General features: G+C 42.5%; 1 protein-coding gene across 4 annotated transcripts in view; it reads right to left on the bottom strand.

Annotated features, from left to right (window-relative positions):
* The window catches only part of syt1a (synaptotagmin Ia), a 161,755-nt gene that overhangs the window by 98,766 nt on the left and 43,793 nt on the right, over positions 1 to 19,196 (bottom strand). The gene's annotated exons all lie outside the window — the stretch shown is intronic.

A 19,196-nucleotide genomic window follows, 5' to 3' on the forward strand; every position in this document is an offset into this window, starting at 1 on the left:
AGACAGGGTGAACGCTTAAGCAGAACGGATAGATCAAGTCTGTGAGGTTAATTACACTGGAATTCATTAGAGCAGCCTGGTCAGCCTTTAAAAGGCATCCCTCCTTTTCCCCAACTAGGAATATCTCTAGAGACCATCCATTAACTGAGAAACACGGAAAGTGGATGGCTGAGTAAATGCATGGAAAGGAAGATGAATTTGAACAGATGAGCGTAAATAGATCCAAAAAACACACATGCGCACACACAGGCTTGCAATTATTGTATATCTTTGTGGGGACTCTCCATTCATGTCTATGGGGAAAACTCTAATCCCAGCATGACAACTCTAACCCCTATCCAGCTCTAACCTTAACCATAATTAACCAAACAAAGTACAAGATTTTTTGCCATTTTTCTTTTTTAATTGAATTCACAGATCTTTGTGGGCACCTGAAAAATGGTCCCCATAATGTCAAAATTTTTTATTATATTATGGGAACATTTAGTCCCTACAATGTAATTTAAATATAATCCACACACACACACACACACACACACACACACACACACACGCACACACACACCACATAAGCTCTTCGAACAGGTTGTAAATTTGGCCAGAAAACCCACAAAATGTGGCAAATACTTCACCTGGTCTACATCACCTGGATACGACCTACGAACGTCTATGTCAAAGGAAAGAAACATATTAACACCAAAAGTTTTCCCATGTATCCTGCATTGTTAATACCAAAGACTCCCCAGTGCGGTAAGAAAGTTAGTTTAATCTTAACATTCAATTAAGGATGTTTGGAATTACAGCTACAACATGGCCCACAGGCATGGTATAAAAGTGCACCACTACGATTTTCATTAATTAACACGATGATTAAAAAGGAGATTCTTCATTAATCATCCGACATGTAGAACCACAATATAAAAAGCTATTTGTTTTTTTTTTTTGTTATTTGTATTTCTTTCCCCAATGAGACAACTTTGTAATTTCAACGCATAAGTTACTTTCAATTTCAAAACAAATGCCAGCTTCACGTAGTGATTCAATTCAACCTGCGTGAAATCTGTTTACGCGAATTAAATCATACCGCAAGAAAAGAATCACCATGCGATAATGAAATGTAGTAAGTGCACCTTGATGTGCTCTTACCACGCATCAAATGAGAAAACTACGTAAAGCAATAGAAAGCTGCTGCCAGCAGAGCGACGAAAGTAAAAATTTTAGCTAGTAAAAATGGACGTAAAACGTATTCAGCTCCTCCTACGTTTTAAACATTAATTTGCTTTTAGGGAAGAATAAATGTTTAATTGACTTACCGAAAAAAATAAGCTCTGCTTATACGGTTCAGCCCCTAAATCCTGCGCATCTTTTGTGCTCAGAGAGAAGCCGCTCCGGTTTTGCGGCTTGTGCGGCCGTTTTATGCCTCTCATCGATTTGCTTAATACGAGCATCTGTGTTACCTGCTTGTAGCAATGGCTATAGACGTATGAAGGATAAAACAACCGGCATATCAAATAGTCAAACAATTAAACAAATATAATGTATATGGATCGTTCCCAAATCTGCAGTATATACAATAACGAAGTAGATAAATGTGGGACAATCAGCATTATTTTAGCTGCATAACATTATGTAGTCAGTGAAATGTATATGCCTATATTTTGTTTTTATTTTTGAAAGAACGAATTTCCCGAACATGGTATTGCCGGATCTGTTGTATAGCAGTATTTGTTATGCATGCGATTATTGCTGTCGCGCGAGTCATAAATATTTAATGTATTTCTCATGGTCTTTTTGTTTCTCCCCTCTGTCAAGCTGTCAGGCGGAAGGGCTTAAAATGCAACCAACAAGCAAAGGCGAAGTTCAAACGGCGCCGAAGCCTGTCAATCCGATGCTGCTGCCTCTGTTTCTCTCCGGCTCTTCATAGCGAATTATGCACCGGTGCAAGTTACAGTAGTCATTCTCGCCTTCTCTGTTCTGCTTATACATCTTACGCATTGTTTCTGTTGTGCAAATACCGACAATAACTGCTTATTCTCTTGGCGATGCCCTGGCCTGCTGCCATGTGCTCAGTGCTGCCTAGGATACGGTCCAGGCTCATCACGACCCCTCCTGGATAGGCATTTGTTAGATGGATATTCAATCTCCGTACAACGGCTTTAGTGTTACTTTTTCTTATATTCAGTCCTTTGAGTTGTGAAAAAAGTAGCATTGCCCAAAAAAACTAACAAATTACTTTGTAACATAGGTTACTTAAGTGCGATAGACTTCTTTCATCCCTGCGGTAGCAATAACACTGGCTTTTCATCCACTCATAAATGCATTTTAAAATCATATTTTCTGTATTATTGCCATTACACAAGCATTGCTAAAAGATGTCTATCTTTAATTAAAGCTTCAGAAAGTTGTCTAGCTCTAGCTACCAACAAAAGTGTCATATTTATTTCGGAGTGTTATTCTCTGGTTTTAAATTATGTTACCTGAGCTGAAAAACCACCATTCCAAAGCTTTTTATAGTTTCCTGCAGTAATGTGCTTTGGTTTCCTGCAGCACACAATGCCATCGTTTTTCACTGATATTTTCTGCATCATGCCTCTGTGTCATGCACATGGTATGTGGGAGTGTGTGCCCCACCATGGGCTGGCATTTTGTCTCCCGCCTTGTGCCCTGTACTTCCTGGGGCAGACTCCAAGCTCACCAGGACCTGGTGCTGGATAAGAGGTTCGAAGACGGATGGATGGATGGGCTGCATCACCACATAATTCATATCTGTATCATTATTTATCATTTCAGTTGAGTTCTGTTGGACTGCATTATAGATCAGAAAATTGCATAATGTTACCATTACACAGCGACCAAGTGCAACAAGGCCTTGGCTGTACCGCCCTGTGGAGCCCTAACATTCTCAACTCGCAGCCTTCTGTGGCGCAGAAACACTTCACCGGGACGCAAATGAGTCAAACTATGACTAAGTGCCGAACACTTTTGAAATGTTACTGATTTGTCAGCACGCTAAACTGAACTCGGTCTAATGACAGTGGCGGGCGTACTGGCACTTTTAGACGCAGCCTCGCCACCCATTCCGCGGCCCTGTCTAACGGCACCGGCGGGTTCTGGGGAGATATCGTGAGGCCCGATGCCTTGTATTTTTAGATAAGATCACTGCACAGGAGTGCACTGGGAGGGACAAGGACAAGTAATGAAGGGCATTAAAGATTACACATCCAGCTGCTCATAAAAAGGTGCAATTCAGAGTGAGACGCAGCTCCCATCGGTTACACTACAGTACCCCGCTGTACAGTATTACCAATTATAATAGCTTGTTTGTTATTGCTTAGTCATGTTACCTTATACTGTATATATGATATTAACATATGTTTATATAACAGATGTTTGTTAATGGTTAGTTATGTGACCTTATATATGCAATTAATATGTTTATATAATAGATGTGATATGTAATAAAGCTTTGTGCCGAGTGCTGCTTGGGATAGACCTTAGGCCCTCCATGACCCTGACCAGGTTAAGAGGTTTGGAGATGGATGCATGCATGGGTGGTCATGTTATCTTGTATATACATCCATCCAATATTAAATGATGTTCAGTTTTCTCAGTATAGCTATACTTTCATGATGTACTGATCATGTCAAATTAAAGTGTTTTTGTTTTATTTGTAAACACTGGCTTAACATCGCCCAGTACTGATAGCAGCAGGCTTCTCTACTGTGACAGAGAAGTTATCAAAATAAGGAAATTATAATGGAATAATATCAAAAACAGGATGTAACACGACATTTCACATTTTTGTATGTCATGTTACACTTCCTGGCTGTTTTTGTATAGTCACTAATTAAGGATGAAGTGAAAAGTCTAAGCTAAAACAGACTTGTAGTGGCACAGATATCCTCACCTCTGCGAGGCAGCCCACATCCCCTCCTTCATCCAATACCTTTCCATTTTTGTCCTCCTTAATTTGCAGTTCATCAGTAGTGGCCATTTGGGAAGCCGCTACCGGAGTGTGAGTGGCCAGTGGAGTGGGCAGATGGGATGCTTCCTGCTCATGGGCCCCTTGAAGGGCACATCGCTCACCCTGCACCATCCCATCTTCCTGTCAGCCCCAATTTCCTCTGCTGAGTGAGGCCCATTTGGGCCCACTTCAGAGCCGGTCTCCATCCGTGCCGTGTCACGATTGCAGCAGGATGCTCCCCGCTTGTATCATTACCGCCCCCCCCGCCTTTGCTATATCGGGGGTTTATTAAGGATCTTGAGAAATGAATCTCTCTAGTGCCAGTAGCAAAACAGCAGCCAAACAGCAGCGTATCGATCGGAGGGGGTAGTGCAGACACGTCACGAACCTGGGGCACTGGGGGCAGAAGCCCTAAATGGATCAAAATGAGCCCCAATAATACTTGGCCCAGATGTTTTAACATCCATAGTCTCAGTTTGGGAATTCCATACATCACAACAGTCCTAGTCCAAGGCAGCATTTCCCAAAACCCTAGTACTGTGACCTTCTGGGGGTGAGGGTGGAATGGGGTGGACCATCAGACAGTTTAGGTCTCTGAAGTAAGCTTCTAATTTCAGAAGATTCTAGCAACACCCCCTGCAAAAGGTCATCCTTACTGCACCGGAGTCAATAAAATGTTCAAATACGCATTATCCCGGCAGTTTTCATACACCCAGACATGCTATTAACTCCTGCTGCCAAAGATCAGATGGCGTAAGCAGGAACATTTCTGGATACAGTGTGCCACAGGGTCCTCAACCAAAATAAAAACTGGAAATGAAAATAGACAGGCAACTTGTGTGAGGAGAATTTGCACTGTGACTCATACCATAATGATAAAAAACAGATTTGAATCACAAGCTGGAAAATTAATAGTGGGGGACACAATTAGTGCAGTGGGTTCATTTGGCGGAAGAGGGGTGGGAAAGACACCCACTGTCAAACCGAGCCCCTCTCCAAAGTGGATGACCTTCCGGCGAGACGCTTCTGAGGTCCACCTCCACTTCCTGGGTTTCTCTCATCCAGCTCGCCAGACTCCCGCTGCAAGCCATAACTTCATCTCTGCAGTGGCGCCGGCACGATAACCAAGCTCTAATCCGTCAGCTCGCAGGATAAAGATGACTCTTAAGAATGAGAGATTTGTGGTGGGATAACAAGCCAAAAGCAGTCAAGCTGCATAAGATGCCTCTAAGAACCCCAAACAAACTATTAAAAAGTGTTCCCACCAATTCCCATAGATACAACAATTAAGGATTGCCCAGCACCGTCCTGTGGATTCATGGCCGACATGTGGAGTCGAGATGGTGCCCAAAATCTACTGAACCGTTAGGAGCGTCAGCATCAAAAAGGGCAGATGCCAAATTACACCTTGTAACTGTCCTAGTCGGGGTCCTTAAATAGTGACCCTTATAGCTGGCTCTTGGTGGAAATAGGAAAGAGCTACATGTATCACGGTGACACCTGAGAGTGCCGGTATGCATTAAGGCACCAGTGACAGACTGCAGTCTTGGTGTGAAAGAATACGAGGTTATTAGCATTTAACTGTCAAAAAGTTCCCTCTGTAAACGCAACTTTAAGTTCTCTGTTGTTGTTTCAAGATCTCGGTTCCATCAGGGATGCCCATCCACCACCGCAAAGGCTTCCCTAAAGGGAAGCTTCTTTTCACTGGGTGGACATTTCTTTGGAACAAGCAAGGAACACTACCAAAGAATTATTGTAATAAACAGTGATGTTACGACCCGATATCAAAGATCAGAATCGGAGCAGATCCAGGCATTATTTAATGAATCGGTATTCGCTAAAACAGCCCAATCCAAAGCATGATGTATTTACTTTCCCATGCCTGAAACTACAAACTATCAAGATGTCAGCCATGTGGAAACTCTTTAAATTGCTAACTAAAAGTAGTCCAGCAGCTACCTGCAATATTTGCAACGCCATCCTTTTGAGATGAGGTAGCAACAGAGCGTCGTCAACTACAACGAATCTGATTTGGCCCTTGCAGAAACATAATAAGATAGAATATGGTGAAATGGTGAGGCTTACTGAGATGAAGAATGCAGCGACACCTGTCGTATGTTATGTATATATGTATATTTAAATGTTTATTAGAAGATAAGATTGGGACTTTGAATCAGCAGACATAAACATTCAATGGATTGGATCTGAGTCTCCACCTGGGTCACATGTGTGCAGAGTTTGCATGTTCTCCCCATGTCGTCGTGGGGTTTCCTCTGGGTACTCCGATTTCCCCCCATAGTCCAAAGACATGCTGAGGCTAATTGGACTTGCTATTACTATATCTGAAACCTTACCCCCCCCCCCCCCCCCCACACACACACACACACACAAGGAAAAAAACTTTCTATTGTAACACTGTACCCTATTTTATCAGGAATAGGCTCCACCCCCTTCTGCTGTAAACTTGTAATGGTTGGAAGATAGATGGATAGAAAAATGAGTCAATTTAGACTAGCAGCTCAGCCATGTGTTACATATTAGGATTTATAAGCATATGCAGTGGGGGTGGCATGGTGGTGCAGTGGTTAGCACTGTTGCCTCACACCTCTGGGACCCGGGTTCGTGTCTCCGCCTGGGTCATATGTGTGTGGAGTTTGCATGTTCTCCCCATGTCGTCGTGGGGTTTCCTCTGGCTACTCCGGTTTCCCCCCACAGTCCAAAAACATGCCAAGGATAATTGGAGTTGCTAAATTGCATGTGTGAGTGCATGGTGTGTGAGTGTGCCCTGCGATGGGCTGGCTCCCCATCCTGGGTTGTTCCCTGCCTCGTGCCCATTGCTTCCGGGATAGGCTCCGGACCCCCCCCGCGACCCAGTAGGGTAAGCGGTTTGGAAGATGGATGGATGGATGGATATGCAGTGTTCTGAACCCAGATTCATTAAAATACTCACGTTTCAGTTCTAGTAGATGCACACCAGCTTGAGAGATTGAGCTTCAGGCCAAAGCCAATAAGACTCAACACAAACCTACAAGGGTGGGGCTGGGAGAGGGACGACTCTTTTTTAAACAGGATGAGATCCCCGACGTGCGTCTCACTGCTGCTATCGGGTGATGATCTAAGGCATTAGCTTTGGTGACGTCGGGAAACTGGCCAGAGGAAATAGAAGAGGGAATGACGAGCAGGGGAAAAGCATGGCAATGGCAGAAGCTATGCCTCTCCTGTGTTGCTCCTCCAGCATCTCCCAAGCAGAAAAGCTCCCTAATTACCACGATAATTAGCTGCATTGATTTTTATAAGTGAACTGCTGCCGCTTGGTTATCTAATGGATTCTTCTGTACATTGACTCAGTTCAATTAAAAGCACTAAATTCTGTCTTCAATTCCTAAATGACAAGTGTTTTCAAATTTATTCTAAATGAAATAAAAAAAAAAAAACAAGCCCCATCTTGGAGGCAATAAGATATGGGACTTTAAGGTTGCCTATTAAAAAAATGTGATATTCCAGAATAAACGAAGCCCAGAGAACAGCTGAATACTGCAGGGCCTTAGCCAGCCCTTAATGAAAGATGTGATTCCCCCCAGTCCCCTGCAACCCCCCCCCCCCAGCAGAATCGTCATTCAGTCATTTGCTTATTAAAGAACAAAAGGCACACAAATCTGATCTGTATTGGTGAGGGCCATATTAAAATTTGGGGAGGGGGTCAGGTATCTCACATGTCGAGGATGTGGCTGGTGAGATGCGCCAGAGAGACCAATCAGAAGAGTGACTGCATACAGTATGATGAACCAATCATCAGGCTGGACACCCCTTTGCACATAAACACACCTGAATATGATAGATAGGGAGACCATGTCATAACAAATTCATCACAGTGAGTATTCCTGAGGTTTCAGGTAAAGGACTGTAATTGGTGCAGTAATGATATCTGAGATGGTCGTTGAGGAGCTCATTATATGGGCAGTGAATGCTGTGTCTCAGCCTACTGGATTCCAGCATCGCTACTCTGTTCATTTCAAACGAGGTCTGCTTAACTCCAAAAAAAATATTTTAGTTTTTGGTACAGCCTCCTATCAGTGTGTGATTTGAAAAGCAGACTGAGAGTGGTAGACTACAGGATCATGAGGACATAGCCGAAAAGCTATAATGCCAGCCGCAATACCCCCCACCCCCGTTTCATTATTTCAACCTCCTTGAGCCCTAAACATGGAAGCTCAAATCCAGGTCCATTTATCCCCTTTCCCCGGCCACATGATTCTGGCTCTGTCATAAATACAGACCCATGTGTTAAACTCCAGGCTATCTCAATTACTCTGAGTAAGCCAATCTGCCAAGGAAATAAATATTAACAGTAAAGGCATAGAGCCGTTGACATCCAGCTCATTTGAACATAAATACTTTTAATGTGTTACTATGACAATGTTGCAGTCAATTCTCAAATGTCAACAGCCACTGAGTTGAAATCTTTCACTATCAAAACAGAATTCTTATTCAGCTTGCCTCATTACATGCCTGTTTCTTTCATCGTGGTTTTGAAGACGATAATGTGCAACCTTTGTGGCTCTCCTGAAAAATGTTACAGCACCTTTCATGTGCCTAATTAAATGTCAGTGGAACAGAGGGTGGTGAATGTTGTAAGTGACTTTGAAGGGACCTTTTCCCCATTGACCACCCCCCCATCCTGCAACGATGTGGCGTGACCGGATCAATTAGCCGACTTTGTGAGGCCACTTATAGGATCACGACCTCCAAACTCAAGAGCCTTGGTTCATTAACACCCAGTCCCCTGCCTCCAGACATTGTACCTGTGACCCCTTGAACCGAGAACTGTCCCACACTCCTCGAGGCCACGATGGCAGCACACAGATATTAGATATTTTAATTAGGGCTTTCCTGTCTATGAAGGTCTCCCAGCAGTCCAACAAAGACATCTTTCATGTGACATGCTTTGCATAATATAACAATTATGGCAGAACAAGCCAACAACTACAGAAAGATCAATTAGGCAGATGGACAGATGCTCTCATCTGTGGAATGAGTTTATGTAAAGCAACCCACTTCAATCGTCCTTATATCGCAAGAGACGTGTTCAGCCTGCTTCTCTGTTCACAATATGTCAAGTCCTTCAACTAGCAGACCAAACTGGTAAGCTTTTACCTGGCTGTTGCTTGGCAGACAGTTCTCCTGTCATGTTACTAGCATTTCATTCCTGTGCCATTAAAATCCTTGACCCAAATGACCTTACTGGAACTACATATCAAGGCTTATACATGCATAACAGGCCAAGTTTAGTCTCCCACACTAGGATGCCCATTGTACTGAGTAAAAAGATTAGTACTTCCAGAAAGACAGTAGTCTCCCTATTGGAAATCCAAAGGATCGGAGGTGTTAAACCCTGATGCAGAAGAGCATCACCACCAGAAAGCGTGACCATGCAGATGCTAAGGGTGGGAATCTGGAGCTCAGCTTTAACGTAGCATTCAGCTGGAAGGAGAGAGGAGGGAAAGAACAAGGGAGTCATGTAGAAGCAGCAGCAGCCTGTCGGCTGCATTAAGGCCATTATTCTCGATGGTGAGCGTAAGAAGACGCTGTGCAGTGTGTGGGACCTACCACTGTGTTTGCTAAGGGAATTAACCCTGGTGTTTGCTAAGTACTGAGGCATGCCCAGTTAATGTAGCTAAGTAGTACAGTGGTTTGGGAGTCCATCTTGTCACTTTATAGCCTGTACTCCCAATTCCCTGAAGGGTCAGTGCTATTTCCTCCTTGACCAGGACGGTTACCCAGAATTGGCTTTGTAGAAGTATTTAGCTCCGTAAATGGGTTTGTTTTATAATTTAGATGCATTTTTCATAAGCACTCATGCAAAACATTTGCTTATTATTATTAGCTTATTTAATTACTCAAAATGCTAATGTAAACTTGTACACTACAATGTACAGTAAAAGTCAGTGTGCCTCACTCGTATAGTCAAAATTAAGTAGAAAAGCACCACCCGAATAAGGGCGCAGCAGTGCAAGTGATGAATCTGTTGCCCACATTTCCACAAAAATGAAAAGGAGGCAAAAGCAGCTGTCATTAGATAGGTTCCTTGGGGGGTACAAAAAGAAAAAATTCCATTGAGCCAACAGATAGCAGTAATTCCGTTATAGTGAAAGTCGTCCTACAAAATAACCCTCCTCTTCTCCTCTGTCTCATCTCTCACACCATCCATGATTCTTTTCGAAGGTAAAGTACAGTTTAATTTGTTTTATGTATTTTTACTTTATATTTTGTATTAATTATTTTAATATGAATATTTTTGGGTTGTGGAACGAATCATCTGAGTTTCCATTATTTCTAATGGGAAAATTTGCTATATGAGTGCTTTGGATTACAAGCACATTTCCAGAACGAATTATCCTTGCTATCCGAGGTTTTACTGTATATTGTAATTTTCATATAGTATATTGTAATTTTCATATAGTTTGCAAATGTACATACTTAATATTTTCCTCACAGAAAGCTATTCATAAAATGCATGCTAACTATGAAATGTATTACCTGTTTTGATGTCTGTTTTGGAAATACCCCGTGCTACGATACCCTGTACTGAATCTGATATCCAATATGGAGGAACACTATCATGGAACTCTTATCATGGAAAAACTAAGTAGAGCACTCCTTAGCTTGCATGTCACTCTCAAAGATGACCCCATTCTGCGATATGGAAGTGTTACAGGTAGGCAGCACAGAGATCGTCAGAGTGGTGTGTAGGTGAATGTTCGCACACGTTCACATTGTTGGAGTAACTACTTCTCATGCTTGGTCTCACAGTTTTAGATCTCTCACCTCTTCTACATCCCACATAAATCAAAATAAGTAAAAAATAAAACAACTCATCAATCTCAACTGCTTATAAGACCAAAAGCTCAACATCACTGGCAGACTGAACCACAGCATCAAGTCTTCACCAACATGGCTTCCCACACCTAATGCAACTGTAAGCATTGTCCTTTTTTGTAGGATAATCACTTTTATTAGGCAGCTACAGTAATTGCCCTAATAGGACAGAGGAGGACATAGTGGGTAAGATGAACAGGAATATCTAACCCCAGCAGGGACTCTTCTTGAACCATTGGGAGAAGAAAACATCTACCTCAAATGTACAGTACAGAGAAGAAACCATTACCTATGGGTAAAATATCCCACCAAGCAGGAACAGATGTGGCCAAGAAACACTCTGCCATTGCTGCGACATTACAGAGCCCAAAGATTGTACAAGAGGCCCCCCACAGCCACGAATGCAAACAGCAGCTCTATACTTAACAGGAAATTAGCTCTCGGGTGGCAATATGAAATGAGGCCGGCACATGCACAAAAGAGGTGCCTTCTAGATCAGGATCTAACGATGGGATTAGAGGGCGGCGGGGAGCCATCTTGGTTTAATTCAGCAAGTGGTACATGCTTTCATTTCCATTTAATAAGGAGGGCAGGAAGGACACGTGCTGCCACGGCGACGCTTCCTCCACCCTGGCACCACACGCTGAAGTACAATATCCGGCACCCGGATATTGCCCAAGGCTTACGAATTGCCTTCTTCATCAGCCTCTCAATTTCTGCCCTTATCTTTAAAGACACGTTGGAGAACACGGCCTGTTCAAAGCAGTGTTACATCCGCACAATGCACTGATTGGAGACCCAGTCCACGGCATTGAGGCTGGCAGACTAAATTCGATGCTCGGCCCTTATGAATAAGGCAATTATGATCTCCTCCTAGTCTGCCAGGGCTTTTAAAGAATAACTTGCATTCTGATGAGGGGATAATAGATTGATATTGCCCCTGTGGAGTCCCATAATATTTCAATGGCTGGTAGTTGAAAGTGATTTGGTTCATAATCAGGTGCGTTTTGTGATTTGTCAATCTGCCATTCCTGGTGGATGAAAATGGGCCATGTCTTCGCGGGTATAAGCATTCATGGCTGAAAGTTTGCTCTCTGTGGAGACTCAAATAGCCAATAGAGTGGCCAGAGAGCTAGCAAGCACCCGGCCAATCACACCTGGCCTCAAAGCTGCTTACTTTGCAAAGAGTGTATTCGGCGTTGCGGCTTGTTGCCACCACCTTCTGCTTTGTTCTGCCATGCAGAGCAGACAGAGTGTCAAATTACATTTTCTCCATTAAAGGCTCCTTTTGTTTGCTTGGTGAACTGGGTAAAGATAGCGGAACGCAACATGTAATGATTGAGAGGTTAACTGAAGAAGGTTTGGCATCCATTGGGGAGGGGTGCCTGCTATTGTCACATAAGAGGATGCAGCTCTGTGGTTCTGCGTGCCCGCCCACCTGCCGACATCAAAACACACAAACACCACACACTCAATGAAGAGAGTTCTCTGTGCCATCATATGAACATATTCCCTGATTTGTTGAGGTCATTAGCTTTTCAGTGTGCTTGCATTTTCCACGACTGGGCTTATCCATTTCCAAGCTCCGGCCACACCGGAGCTTGGAGTCCATCCCAGAAAGTACAGGATACAAGGCAGAAGACATCCTGGACAAGATGACAGTTCATCACAGGACACACACACACACTCAACAAGCAAAAGAAATCCGTAACTCTCGCCAGCATATCTTTAGACTGTAGGAGGAGACCTGAATATTAGTGTGTGCTCAAATGAACACACAGATGGAGACAGGAATCAAATGCACAGTGCTGGCCAGTAAGTCACTATGCCCCCTAGCGTTAAGTAAATATTTTATCCATGTGCATTTAGTTATAGATAACACAGAGTAATTGCTTAATATGGTCGTACAAATGATTTACATGAAGAGCCAAACCCTTTATACATTACAAAAAAATTGCTTAAGATCTAGTGATAAACAAGCTAAAATGCACATCCTGGCTCTTTAAACAAGCTTGCTGTAAATGGTGAGTGCAGCTTTGGAAAGTTGTTTGTGCGATAAAGTGAACACACAAGGGACTCAATGTAACTGAATCCCGGCTGACGGTGGATAGCAGCACTCGCAGCTGTCTGCTACAGAAGAGCCGGCAGGTATCACTCAGGGAGAAGCAAACGGAAGCAGTCTTTCCGATACAGCAAACCCAGATCTTCAGGCTGTCCAGCGGGGATCGCACCAAAGCTCCAAGGGCACGTCATATTGGGAGGAGCATGTGATTGCCGCAGTCTAATTGGACACGGTGGCTGGACAAAAAGTTGAACAGCTGTTGGGAAGGCGCGATGCTGTGCTGAACAGTTACACTGAGGTATACCTGTACAGCTCCTGCTAGCAGCAACAAAGAGCTAAAACCATTGATTCCAAAAGATGCCACACTGAGATGAGCCATAGATGAGCCAAACTGCGAGTGATATTTGATGCATTAGTTAACTTATTCTGGCAAATGCTTTGGTCAAAATGATTTACAGGTTAGTGCATGCATGTAACAAATCAAAAGGTTGCCAGCATAAGGACATAAGTACTCAGTGATAATGTTGGTGCTGCTTTGCATTGTAGACCAAATACTACTAAATACATCTCTTAATGCTCCACCTTCAATCACATATCAGTTATTAGAGATTTTGGCCAGAAGATGTCATCAGGTGGTACCCCGGTTTTCGCTGGGTGTTTCAACCCTTGACCACAACGCTCTCCAGTCAGTGGGTTGGCAATGATGGCCAGTCACTGCCTATCTTCTCTTGGCTTCCAGCTCAACTCCTCCCTCCTACTCAAGAACCAGCAAAAGGCTCGTTCTGCTGCCTCGCTCGCCCTGCCTGCCGCTATCTTCCTCTCCCCTCCTGCCCAGGGTTGTGAGCATCTTCCATAAAGACTGCAAGGGGAAGCCTCTGCAGCCCACCTCCACAGGGAACAACCAGGCCTTCCACCCTTTATCCCTTTATCCCAGATCCTGGTACTTTACAGATTGCCTCTTTGCAACCCTCTTCCCAAAGGGACCGTCAGTTCAATCAGGATTATCTTCTTCACTTTCTCTGACCATAGGACAATGTCGGGCCTCAAGGATATTTGGACGACCTGGGGGAACACAAGTTTCCTCCCTTGATCCACCTTCATGCCGCATGATTGCTCCTTCAGCAGGAGGCCATTCACCTTCTTCTTTGAGGAAGATGGTTTCTCCCTTTCCCTGATGAACTGGATGGAAGTCGCTGCTGTCCTATATGTCTGTCGTTTAAAATACTCTGAAGGAGTAACATTCACTGGAAAGTAAACAATGTGTGTGACCAAACACCACTGTGCACATGAGCACTGCCTCCAGCCCAGGAAGAGAGGAGTGGGAGTGTCCCCCTATCTGAGAAGTGACCTTAGTGACCTTAGAAGTAAGATGGCGAACAGAGATGTAAGGTGGTGAACTGAAGAGTTAACTGGTAAAACAGAGACATAAAACAGTGAACAGAAGTGAAATGGTGATCTGGAAGTAAAATGATAAACTGGGAAGTAAACAGCTAAAGTGAGAAGTAAGACAGCAAAGAGGAAAAATGGTAGAATAGGGAAGCTGGAAAACCAGTAGATGCTAAACTGCGACGTGAACTCAAACAAAGAAGCAAAATGACAAAATGTGGAAGTTAACAATTAAACAAAAAAGTAAACTGGCAATCATGGCCTTTCCTGCCTACCCCCACCACAGTGTGCTTTGAGGCCAGGAAAACATATTTACAAAGCCCTGCATTGCTCAGGGCACCAGCGGCGATGCAGGACCGCGTGCTTTAACCTGCTTCTGAGAGCGGAGTTTACAGAGTGCTGGACAGTATGCCATTTGGGCTCGAAGGCCATGCCAACCGCAGGAGAAGGCGGCTGGGCAAAAAGCTCCAGACCGGACCATTAAAATAAAATAAAAAAAACACCAAAAGCCTGAAGTGGCTCTGAGGATAGTTAAAAGGTAGCAGAAGCAGAAGGACATGGTAGAACCAATAAACCAGGGCCGTGGGAGGCATTTGAACTGAATGTTTTCACTTGCAGGCTCGCTAAATGAAATCCACTCGATGGGCTTAATCTCCACAGGATCGTCCAAAGAATGCACTAAAACTTAATGAGGGCACTTGGTATCAGCGGCCAGCAGGTGTGTACTGACAGATGCCAGAGATTTAAATTTGAAATCAATTTGCCTAACAACTATCTTGTCTGTCCCACTTGAGCCTTAAATATGATCTGTACTGTCTACTGCTGCTGGACTGGGGAAAGCTTTTTGACCTTATTATTGACTGCTCTGACATCTTAACTGGTATTCGAATCATATTTCAAGCGCTTTTAGAGCATGTGCCCACTTATTTTTAACTCATACTCTCACTTTGGTACCATTACCACAAGCATACATAATACAGCATTAGTGCAGCACAGTTACCACAAACATAGAACAGCATTACTATAGCACTGTTACTCTAGCTATACTGCAATATTAGCATAGCAGTGTAGCCAGGTAAATATCATATTATTTATATTGCACTATCACTACAACCGGACATCCCATCTCCTCCTGGCAATAAGTTTTACCTATGCAACCTCTCCCAACACGACTGGCAAACTGTACCACCAGCACCTTGCAATTCACAAATGAATTATACTGTATATGTACCTCCCAGCACCCCAATTGTCTCTCATCCGCCTCCCTGCATTCAATATGCCTAAAGTGGGATGTCTGCTACAACTAGGCCTATACTGTAATGTTAACATAGAATTCTCCCCACAAAAATGGTATGAAGTAGTATAGGTGGTACCTTACACAGTATGTGTGTTTGTTGGTCTGTTTAATCACAGTGCTGTGCTTGTTTTGAAGGATAATGACAGATGGCACATGAAAAGCGAAAGGTAAAAGCCCCCCCTCCAAAATAAATAAATAAAATAAAATAATTAATTATGAAATAAAAACGGTGTACTTTTCAGTGTTTAAAAAAGTCGATTTAATGTGAAATGGATGTTTTGGCCGTTACTTAGCAACATCTGTTAGTTCATTCGATAAATGCTACAAAAGACTTGTGAAAATGAATTGCACAGGAAAAACAGCCACAAGCACCTTTAAGATTAAAGTCGCACTGTGCATCAGTTGAATGATAACACATTTACCGAAAAATCCGCAGAATATAAAGGACAGCTGCACATGCTATTTATGATGGTGATGCTCAGCTTGGGTAGCAGACAAAAATTTAAATGACATTTAAATGGTTTTGAGTTAAGACAGCGCATCTCTCTACTGGCTGAGAGAATTTCAAAGCACGTTGCCGACAGTATGAATAGTCACAAAGCTATTTTTGCTCCACTGTTTAGTTATAGCAAATAAACCATCAACATTTTATGTTTTTCATGCTTTGAAGTCGCTCTGAAGAAAAGCATCAACAAAATAAAGTCACAAAAAACAAAGCATTGACAACTCTTAAATTCACTCTATTCACTAAGCAACATAATTTAAAATCGAAAAATATAAAACGTGCATTCAGCTAGGCAAAATACGAAAAAAATAGGATCCATTTTTTCCTCTATATTGTAACATTGAAAGATACGGATTTATACGGAGGCGACACTTAAATTTCATGTTCAAACACTGCAGCTAATGTTCATTATTTCAATTCAATTTAAAGTATTTAAAATGGTAAATACTGTAGAAAAATAATTAGCTAAACTAAAGAGTAAACTGAAGCTGAGAGCTAAGATGTGGTAAAAAAGATGTAACTAGCTCAAAGAAAAGTAAACCGGCAAAGAGAACTAAGATAGTAAACAGTGAAGTTAATGGCTAAGCAGAGAAAAAGGAAAACACAAGTTACCTGCAAAGTAGATCGTGAACAGATAAATTAGCCATTAAACACACAAATGAGACACAATCAAGCAGAGATGCGGGGAACAGAAATCATTTAATAAAGGATGAAAAATTGTCAGTTTCCACAGAAATCGGTATTATATATTCGAAAAAAAATATCATTACCTTTTTTAGTTTTATGTGAAAATAAAGAAAAACGTTTTATTTTTAATCGTTTTTTGTCGTTGGACCAAACTTGTAATACTTTCTATAAGCGATTCCCTTTGATCTGACAAGGAACTATGAGACTGAGCGATGTGAGAAAAACGCATATATTGCCGAATGAAAGCTGCGTCCATTGTACTGTCGGAGACAGGATCTCCTGTAGTAAGCTGAACATTGCCACCCACCGTCCGCTTCCACTCACGCGAAGGCTATTAGTTTGACTTCAGCATAAAGACAAATAAGTAAATACGAGTTTTCCTAAAAATGAAAGCGGCTTTGCTTGAACTTACACTCGCCATTACAGCATCTTTTAAATTACAAATTAAAAGCGAAACAATGACACTCAGTTTACAGGGCATTTTAATACAAATGCTGAATGGCAAATATTTTGCGTTCGCTATAACAAAACAGCAGAAGAGGCTCTCTTACGATCAATACACGCAAGGTTTTCTTATATTGGATCAGTCAAACGGTGTTTTAATGAGCTCCTCTGGAATTTGATTTTCACGCGGTATGCAAATTTGCAGTCCAGCCTGCTGGCTCCCCTTCTCCGGCTCTCTCTCTCCCGTATCCTAGTGCCACAGGAAAGCGTGGACAAAACAAGACTTTGATCCTAACCTTAGGAAGCAGGCATTCTGTGAGGGCGTTGTGTTTTGGTGCTGGTGGATCATCATGGTTAACAGAATATTGCCGGTGGACCAGGTTCATGTAGACCAGGGGTGCCCAACTCCAGTCCTGGAGGCCTAGAGCCCTGCACATTTTTGGGTTTCCCCTCATTTAACACACCTGATTCAACAACTTGTGCTAATTACCACACAGCTCTTGAGCTGAATCATTTATGGTGGAACAGGGAAAGAACTAAGTCACACAGGACTCCGGCCCCCCAGGACTGGAGTTGGGCACCCCTGATGTAGACCAAGACAGCACTGCTGGTTCACCAGCTACACCTGCACCAACCCAGCAGTAACCATCATGAACCAGTATCAAAGTCATAATGCTGTATGCTGTTTTTTCAGCAGGGATTTGAAACCATATATTTTCCACCATCGTTAATCATTCAATGCCTGAATGCAATCACGCATGGAAACATTGTGTCTGGACTGTTATGTGATTGTTATATATATTAAATTGCTTTTTTGGGGGGACAGGATTAAAGGAGGTAAACCGTTCCTCTCAATGTTGGAATACATAAACCAGCATCACACTAAAGCATATTAAATTAGAGTCCTCAATTTGGCTTATTTGACGCAATTACAGCTGGAATCAGACCACGGTCTGGCACCAGAGAACCTGGGATTAAATTAGCCCAATGGCTAGAGATGAGAGGAGCATCTCCAGAAGTACATTTGCACACTCCGTACTGCCTGCTCATCGCAGAGAGTGGGAAATGAATTCCCAGAATGCTATGCGAATTTATCTATTAGATATTTTGTGTCTTCATTATCTAAGGCAGCTTTTATATATTGTTCACATATTTTTGTTGTTGTTTTTTTTTGGCTCCTTATGGCAGATACCAAGCAGTACTACGAATTACCCATTTGTAATGTGACTGTGGTCTTACCCTAGAAGAGATTTAAGTAGGCCATCTTTGATATGGTGGTAGGCTGCCTTTGAAAATGAATCTGGATAAAGTTTCCCATAAAATATGGTGTCAGCAATGAAAAAGCATTTGAGTTGCCACTCTGCTGACATCCTTTGGGATATCAAGGTCTTTTTTTCACCCGTTTCGTCAGTCATCAATGTCGACAATCTTTTCTTTCTGCATTTGAAAACACAAAAAACATATTTTAGGCAGGGATAGAATGACTCACTGCTTGCATTTATTAACAAAGAACCTGATTTTCACTCTTGCAAATTAGTAATGAGAGAAATGAGGATTTAAATCCCAACGTGGGTGGGTTCCTGCTTGGGTTAACCTGGTGGATTCTGAAAAAGTAACTAAGCAGGAAACAGCCTGGTGATAGCAAAATGAAATGGAATTAATAGAATTGTCCCAGCTGTAGATAACTAACACATTGTTTTTTTTAATTGAGAGCCTTGCATAGACTTCAGATTGGCTTTATAATCTTGCATTGCCATAAGCAAAACTTGAGTCTGGATGCAACTATACATACACTCAATTGTGTTGCTCTTAAATGCGTGTTTTTAGTATATGAGCTTTTAATTACCATCTACACTGCAAACAAGGCAAATTAATTTAATGCACTGTGCAGAAAATACCTCCACTTTCTTGTTTAATGTTTCACTTCAAGAACTTGCAGACAATAAGCCTTTCCAACTGATTCTAATAAACTAGT

This window comes from Brienomyrus brachyistius, chromosome 1, assembly GCF_023856365.1.
Source record: "Brienomyrus brachyistius isolate T26 chromosome 1, BBRACH_0.4, whole genome shotgun sequence".
Classification (NCBI taxonomy): domain Eukaryota; kingdom Metazoa; phylum Chordata; class Actinopteri; order Osteoglossiformes; family Mormyridae; genus Brienomyrus; species Brienomyrus brachyistius.